This window comes from Macrosteles quadrilineatus, unplaced genomic scaffold, assembly GCF_028750875.1.
Source record: "Macrosteles quadrilineatus isolate MER2022 unplaced genomic scaffold, UCM_ALF_1.0 Scaffold_9__3_contigs__length_116548681, whole genome shotgun sequence".
NCBI lineage: Eukaryota > Metazoa > Arthropoda > Insecta > Hemiptera > Cicadellidae > Macrosteles > Macrosteles quadrilineatus.
Window position 1 is genome coordinate 72,073,907 of NW_026542602.1, and position 6,000 is coordinate 72,079,906.

General features: G+C 34.5%; 1 protein-coding gene across 1 annotated transcript in view; it reads right to left on the bottom strand.

Annotated features, from left to right (window-relative positions):
• The window catches only part of LOC129002146 (tudor domain-containing 6-like), a 37,137-nt gene extending 32,356 nt beyond the window's left edge, over positions 1-4,781 (bottom strand). Inside the window, exon 1 of the mRNA XM_054429743.1 lies at positions 4,722-4,781. The gene's annotated coding sequence lies outside the window, so the exon portion shown is untranslated. The remainder of the gene's footprint in view (positions 1-4,721) is intronic.
• Positions 4,782-6,000: the final 1,219 nt, after the last annotated feature.

Below are 6,000 nucleotides of genomic sequence, written 5' to 3' on the forward strand. Positions count from 1 at the left end.
GATGATGACGTCTTCAATGCTGTGGGAGATGTCCATGATTTTGCCGCGTTAGCGGAAATGAGGATGTTGGGATCATCAATTGCTGGATGAAAATAATGATGTTTCTGAATTGAGGAGGATATTTCGGATTTTGCAGTGATCCCAGAAGACGACGAAGATATCTCCACGACCGATGGAGATGATCACGACATTACCTCGAGTTTGGTTTGACTGAAAATATAAGGCTGGCACACCTCTATAACCTTTTATTTTTTATTTTTGTTGTTAGATCTTCATTTTTTACCTTTAACATGATATAAATGTGTTTAGAAGGGTTTACAAATAAATTGGCTGGTAAGAATGTTTCATTGCTGCATACATTTTTTTAAATAAAAAAAACACCCCATTACCTCAAAAATACTTAATGGATGAAGGACATAAAGACAGGGGTTAGTAAAGTATAACCAATAATCCATTCAGAAAATTTGGTAAAACTATACAAATAATATTGGTATCGAGAATAGATTTTTCAGGTACCAGTATCGAGAATCTTTAAATTGTGGTATTGACACATCACTACCACAGACAGATTAATTAATAAGTTTTTTTACTCACCAATACAGGTAATCTAACTCACCTACATCATTTGTGAACAGAAACGTTGTTGTGTCAAACAAATTTTATATATACCTAATAATTTTTTTCCCTAATAATCAGCTGGACTGATATTAATCCAGACGGTTTTAGAAATGTGTTGTAAAAGATTGCACTGTGTAAGGTACTGTATAAGGTATTATGTTGTATCTAACTTTTTTAGATCAATATATGAGTATGACTCAAATATGAATAACTCAAATTCATTTTTCAGAATAAAATTTTAAAATGGAAGAATGATGATCCAGATAACGTAATATATCAAGTTAAGATGAGATAATATCATGAACTTCTTTAGTGGGGGCTTTCATCAGGTACAGTGGAGAATCTCAAGATTCAAAAATAGGGCCAAAAATAATAAACTTAGGCCTAAGTGAAAACTGGGCTCGTTGTAAGTCCCTTTTCGTGAACTGGGAATACCCACTGTCTTTTGCCACTGCTGTGCCTTTCTTCATGTCTGGGATAAGCATCAAGACCTTACATCCCGTGCAGGCCCGGTCTGGCCAGGGCAGCTGGTTGGCGATGACCGAGGGCCTCCAGCTCAAGGGAGCCTCCAAAAGCCAAACGAAATCAAGAAAACAAATATGTTTTATTATGAAAAATTATTTTTTTTTACTGTTTTACAGCCAAGTAATCTTGCAAAAGTAATTCTAAATAAACAACATGTTTTGTAGCCTACAGTATTGAATTACAGTTAAGGGTAGCCCCTGGTACAGTGATAGTCATTTGGTACTCGAGGATAGTCACTGATCTCACTGCGCCGCTCTGTTCGGGTTCGACTCGGCTCAGCGGTAGTGACACGACAGCGCTGTGCCCTGTGTGCACTCGAGCAGACAGCTTAGCGCTTGCGCTTGTACTAGTAATGAACTAGTGATGGGACAACTGACTGGAAAAAACTATCGACTAGTCAATCGGTTGTTAAAACCAGTTGGGTTTTTCAGTTCAGATGAGTGAATTCCACAACAACTGGTGGCATTCAATCGGTACAATGTTGCAGTAGTTTCAGTCATTGCAAAGAAAATAATCAATCATAATTTTAATTTAAACATTGGTGTTTTTATTGTTGATTCTTATTGTTTGTTGTCGTTTGCATTAATATTTTATTACTTTTGGTATAAAACGTTATGGAAGGACAAAATTTACAATTTTGGAGTTTGTCATTCTTATTTTGTAATTACCGGTACCGGTATTCAGAGGCGGCTCCAGAGGGCATGCCAGGTAGGCCCGGGCCTAGCCAAAATTTTAGTAGATATTTCAATATTATAAAGAAATGTAATTAAATGTAAATAAATGGAGAGCATTCAAACTCATTATTTTGCAAATAAAATTTATAATTATCCCCTTTTGCGGGGAAGCCCCACAAACCTCTCGTCCCCCGAACAAACTCCTTCTTGATCCTTGTCAGGCCTACCCAAAGAATTATCCCTGGAGCCACCCCTGCCGGTATTAATAGTTTGGTATTAAAATTTTAATTTTCAAAAGTTTAAATGTTATTTTTTTGTAACTTCAACACTACGGTATAATTGTGAACGCATAAACCTTATGTGAGTAGGCCTACCAACAACAGATAAATATGTGTATTCCATCCATTTTTATTCATGGCAAACTACCCATTTTAGTCCTACAACTCATTTTAGACTTTGTTACACATGTCAGCCTCAACATCAAACAGTCAAGTTAGTTTCAATCACCAACGTTTGACTGTTTCCAGTCATTCCTATGTTGTGGGTTATAACGTATTGTTTGAAGGAGTACTAAAACTTGACTCATTCAGTTTATAAAATGAAACGTGTGCACCCAAGTGTTGCAAGTAAAAGAAAAGAGAAGCAGGGAAATCTTTTAAATACAACAAAGTTCAAAAAGTTTGAACTTATTTTGGTTAGATAGTTGCAGTTCCAATTCTGCGAACAATGATAAATCACAAACAGGTAGGCGGGAATATCAGAAGTCTTTTATAAGCCTACCTTAACTTAAAATATGTTTGACTCTTGAACGATTATTATTTAATTGACATCAATTAAGCAATTATTAATTTCAACCAAATTATTAAGAAATTTAAAGCATCTAAAACCACCTTAGTCGCATGCAGCAAACATAGGCTAACTATTGTTGCCGTGAGAGGACCCAAATGGTCCTCGTTTTATTTCCAGTGGCAGGGAGCCTCAAACCACCATCTAGCCGATGGCCTCCATTGGAGCCAGACTGATCCCATGGCATTGTTCATTCTCACAACACAAGGCAAAGAAACATAACGTTCCCCGCAATTAGACTCTCCAAGACATCTGTCACCTACTCCAGGGACTTCTTTTTTGGGGGTGGTGAAGGGGTTTTTCAAGGATATGGTAGGCTAATATAGCGGTTATGACAGATAACTTTGGAACCTACAAGCCTAGGCTCAGATTTCATGGTCGATAATTAAATCACTACCTAACCTATGGTAAGTTAGGGTAAAAACACCGTGGAGCAGGGCAAGTAGCTTGGCTGGTCGCTGCTTTCTTACCGCGTTGTAAAATTGAAGCTTGCGTTTTACGGGTATGTACTCAGTCTTCTTAGCGGGTAGCCGGCTAAACTTAATTAACCCTCCCAGTGTTACTTGACGAAAATTCGACAAGCAGCACACTTTGTGTAGTGTTACTTGTCGATTTTTCGACAAGCAGACATCGTTTACGGCAAAGGCTCTATAACTGACTGAATCGGATTGAACTGGATCGAGTTAGGTATTGTTCTTTCCGTTTCATTCTAAGCTTTCTCCAGAGGTCTGTCTCAGCGCTGTACGTTATCTGAGCCGATCGTAATATGTAGCAGACAGCTGACGTGCGTGTATTTGTAAACAGCTAGGTTACCCTCCGACCGATGACTGATGTGTTTTATTACGTTTATCATTGTTTTAGTGTTAAAAATCAAAAGTAGTGATATACGTGTTGCATTATAAGAAGATTTAAGTGGTTTTGAAGTGCTGGTTGATGATCCTGAAGAAGTAGGTAGTGATATTGATGTAAATTATCAGCCAGATTCCTAGCTATGGTTAGGCTATGCATTCTTAGCTAAACGCTATGTACTGAAATCTGTTTTTTGCCCATAACTTATTTATTTGCAAATCTACTTCCTTATATTATTATATATTTGTAATCCTCATAAAATTTAGAACAAAGTGGCTATTTTCAAATATTTATAGGCCTATAATTTATAAAATTTCATTGAGCGCGAACTTATTTTTTCTTTGAAAATTTTCGAAATTATATTTTTTTTACCTAAAATTTTTTTTTTTGAAAAAGTGTTCCTTATGTTTTATATATAATATTGAAGCCCATGATTTTCCAAACAAAATGGTATATAGAACATTAGAATTAACATTGTTTTAAGCTTCTCAGATCCGTTTTAATAAAACCTTGCAAATGCGCCAAAAATAGGTGGACATTAAGGCCTAAACTATGGACACTTGGAGGGTTAAACTTAACTTTGTATAAAAATAGGCAAAAATTGTTTTTTATTTTTGTTTTGGTGCAACCTATCCCTAATTTAGGTAAAAGATAAAGGTAAACTTAACTTAATAAGATAAATATTTTACTCTAAGTCGATAACTATCCATAGCCTATTTCATCCGATACCTAATATGGATAATACAGGTTCTCTGCGGAACTGTGGCCATTAGCATAAGTTAAGCTATTTTTTTACAAATTAAGTTAGGCTAGGTATGTCATTACATTTCTGATAAGGTTTACTTAAAAAAATAAAAACAAATTAGTTCAACGGCTGAAAAATATAACTTAGTCTAGGCTTGAATACGTGTAACTTTTTTAGGCCTAAGTAGGTCTAACATTAATTTATTATTGACAAATGTTGAATGTATATGTTAGTCCTATTCTTAAGACTGTTAATGTAACATAAACAAAATAGGCTACACTTTCTTTATGAATAAATGTCACAAAATCTATCCAAAAATAAAATATATAAGTAGGCTAAGTCTAATAATTGATTTCCAGTTTCGTTAAAGTTAGGCCTACGCTTTATGTTAACTAGGCCTATCTTACAACTAAACAAACTTAGGGATGAGCAGGATCATTGATATCTTTACTAAAAATATTTACCTCTTACTGGCAGGTTAATAATACATTTGTTAATGTAATTTCCGTAGGTATTGTGAGTTTTTGATTTTAAATGGCTTCAAATTTGATAAGTTAGCCTAGCTTGAAACAAACTTTTCTTGACAAATATAAAACCGCACCAAGATAAAAGATGTTTCAGAAGCTTGAGTTTACAGATTGAAAAAGAAAAAAGCGATTGTTGAGCATATGCAAGAACAAGGAGAAACTTTGATTCTGATTGGTTACTACTTTTCAAAAAAATGAAACCTGATTGGTTGAAACCATTGAGTTTGTCAGATGAAATAAAACTAAAATCGTCTACAGTAATGCCAACACTGATAATTGAATACCATGTTACTTACAATTTCATGTAATAGCACATTATGTTGTACCTGTAATGTAATTGGAAATAAACTGTAATTTTAATCAATAAAAACTAATTGCCAACAAATATTTTGTATTGCCTTAATTCTTTTAAGAGTTTGTGATATATTGCATGTATTATACCACTGAGCATATTCCGTGTTTTATGGATTATCTTATTACTATGGTTGTGGCCGTGATTGTATGTCTTTCATTTTTTGATCATTGTATTTCCTATCACCTATTTCATAGATGAAACATAATTTTTTGTTAGTTAGTTTATTCCAACCCCCCTGTAAATTATTTCGAAGTTCGTCTTTCCTGTCTAGTTCATGTCCGGAAGTATCGATGAAATTTGTGTTCCTATTATTATATAGTACAGGTAAAATAATACAAAAACACTCCATATAAACAACAAAATTTGTACATTCATGAAATTTCACCCGTGAGTTACTAATAATATGAGAAATGAAGATCCGATGAGTCCCCAAAATTTTGGGTGTCCTAAGGCCCTTTTTGGGGCCCTTTTTGATCCGAAGGGCCCTTGTTCCTGAATAATTTTCTTTTTACGTTTAAGGTCGAGTGAGGTGTGGTTTTCGATGGTTTTAGTTATTTTAAATCGATTGGGACCAGTTTTAAGCGTATTAAACCACTCCATACAGGGTGTTTCGAAATATTATTACTTTTTACGATATTTAAACATTTATTCATAAAGTAATAAAATTAGTTACCTCCATGCTCTATATAAAAGGGGATTATTGAAAATAATTGTAACTACGTAAGGGGAAAGGATAACAAGGAGTAAGAGAAGATATTAAATACCCCCGTCACAGCTAACCTGCAGACTAAGCGAATTTTCTTTGCCCGATTTTCAATTAACTAAATAACTAATAGCATTGAGTTTAATGAATACTTAGGT